Consider the following 2,930-nt stretch of genomic DNA (forward strand, 5'->3'; position numbering starts at 1 on the left):
CTGACGCTCACTGAGTAGACTGTAGAGTACTCGTTCACTCCCGTCTCATTTACATACGTATCTGATTGGTCAGCGCACGTGAACGCGCATACATATACACACAACTGAATAGATTTTCTAGACCTGTTGCACACAGTGTAAAGAATAATTATAAATAAATAATAAATATAACATATAGTCAATGTCAAGCCCAAGAATATGTTGCACTGAAAGTAACACAATAAATTATGCGGGTAATTTCGAGCAAACCAAAATTTTTCCAAAATTGCGAATTTGAAATAAGGCTCAGTGAGAGAAAAGGTTAAAGTGACATCGTGTGGCGGTGTAGTGAAGTCACATTATATGGAAAAAATGTGGAAACTTGCATCACTGTGCTGGATTTAGATTGAATGAACTATTCAGTAATGCTGTTGTAATTAGTTTTATAATTTTTCCACACAGTATTAAGAGTACACATATTTTCATGGAAGCCGCAGTATAAAAGCGTATACATATCTGCCATATTCCCTGCTGAGCTACAGGAGTATCTGTAGATTTTCATAACCATGTGTCTATAAATACTTTTACATAATGTTTGAATGTAATATATAAACTACTTATATATTATATGCATGACCTGTTTGTGAAACTTTCTGGACTGGAAACTGGAATAGTTTACCCAAAAAAGAAAATTATCTCTGAATTTACCCACCCTCATGCCATCCCAGCTGTGTATGTATATGACTTTCTTTCTTCTGCAGAACACACACAAAGATTTTTAGAAGAATATCTCAGTTCTGTAGGTCCACACAATGCAAGTGAATGGTGACCAAAACTTTAAAGCTCCAAAAAGCACATAATAGCAGCATAAAAGTAATCCATATGACTCCAGTGGTTTAATCCATGTCTTCTGAAGCGATCCAATCAGTTCTGAGTGAGAACAGACCAAAAAATAAATAAATCTTGACATCAGCAGTCTCCTTGGCGATCATGATTTCCGGCTTGATTAAACTTCCTAATGCCATCTAGCGCTCTGTGCATGCGTCAAGAACTAGGAAGTGTAATGAAGCTAGAAATCATGATCGTACCTAGAGACTGCAATGGCAAGATGTACAGTGAAAAAGGTATAATATTTTGGTCTGTTTTCACCCAAAATCCATTAGATTGCTAAAAACACATGGATTAAATCTCTGGAGTCGTATATATTACATTTATGTTGTCTTTATGTGTTTTTTTTTCGGAGCTTCAAAGTTTTGGTCATCATTCACTTTCATTGTATGGACCTACAGATATATACTTCTAAAAATCTATCGTGTTCTGCAGAAAAAAAAGAAAGTCACACACACACACACACACACACACACACACACACACACACACACACACACACACTATATATATATATATATATATATATATATATATATATATATATATATATACACACACATCTGGGATGGCATGAGAGTGAGTAAATTAATTAATTTTATTTTTTGGGTAAACAATTTTTTTTTTTTTTTTTTAATAATGAAAACCTTAACACATTTTATTTAATGCATTGACGTATAAAATAAAAAATAATTAATAATATTCAGAGTAAGACTGAGAAAAACTTTGTCCAATAGCCTACTCATTTTGTTGACTGATATTATAATGACCAAGGCCTGATCTGAATCAAACGGTTACACAATTTATTTGAATAAATATTCTCACAGCAGTCACTCTGATATATATAATATCAAAAGTAAGAGGTGCTTGAAGCGTTTCACAATCATAATTCATAAAGCATTTATAAATCAGTAAATAAACGAGAAATCGTTTTTTTTTCTTCTGTAGTTATCTGAATGCAATATTGCGTTGAAAATTTCACAATTCCCTTACAATATGGCAGGCATGACATTCCAAATACTGTGTTCCTCTGATAGATGTCCGAAGAGCGCAGCGTCTCTGTGCGATGGTTCCGCACAACGTGGCAACTTCAAATATTCCAAATATGGGAGTGAGCGTACAGTGCCTGTCAAACTTCTGTAAGCAAACACACTGTAAGTCCTGCTTTGATTTATATCACATTTACCGTTAACTTTATGAAAGAATAACATCTTTATTTTACACGTTTCAAACGGTTATCAGTGTATATTCTGCATAGGTTTAGTGATGCATTAACAGTAAAAAAAGAAATATAATAATCGTAATGTCAAAAGCAAATCTCCAGCTGTTGCATGTAGCTGACAACAGCTGTTTAGAGTAGACCAAAGAGAAGGTGTCATATTTTGACTTCCTCGATTTCTGCATCCCTAGTTTAATAGGAAAAGAGAAGCACGAATTGTAATTTGAGCATTAATTCCCGAGGTAAAGCAGGTCCATGGGTCAATTCAGTTTTGTTGTGGTCTGAAATTATGTGGCATGTGCACTTTGAAACTGTGACAGGACAAAGCACAGCGGTGAACTGTGAGTACTAAGATGTATGGACACTGAAAACATTTCAAATTGGAAAAACTTTTTATTTAGTATTTGATTTTGACTGATAATATTGAGAAAATGGTTTCTTGTTTGATATTGTCAAGGATATTATATTAGGTTAAAAAAAATTCCTCCAGATCATATGTCTGGTAAGTTTTGAGTGTATCACCGTTATTTACATCAAGGTTTTCTTGTGTCCCGTTAAAGTACAAAAATGTTGCACTTAAATTTTACTAATCTTGTGCTGATTTGTTTTTAGTGTTTTTATATCATGAGTAACATGTGATCTGAAGAGCTAAAAGAACTGAAAACAAAGGTTGTTTTGATTTACTGCTCCCTTCCCGATAAAACCCCCCACTAATATCTCTGCTCATTGATAAAACATCTCTTAGTCAGTGTGTAAACAGCAGGCAAGATGAGTCTTCCTTTCTTCTCACTAACAATTGTGAATTTACTCTGTAAGTGCAGTTTGCTTTAGGTTGCGCCTGCAG

This window comes from Myxocyprinus asiaticus, chromosome 9 (assembly GCF_019703515.2).
Source record: "Myxocyprinus asiaticus isolate MX2 ecotype Aquarium Trade chromosome 9, UBuf_Myxa_2, whole genome shotgun sequence".
Lineage (NCBI taxonomy): Eukaryota > Metazoa > Chordata > Actinopteri > Cypriniformes > Catostomidae > Myxocyprinus > Myxocyprinus asiaticus.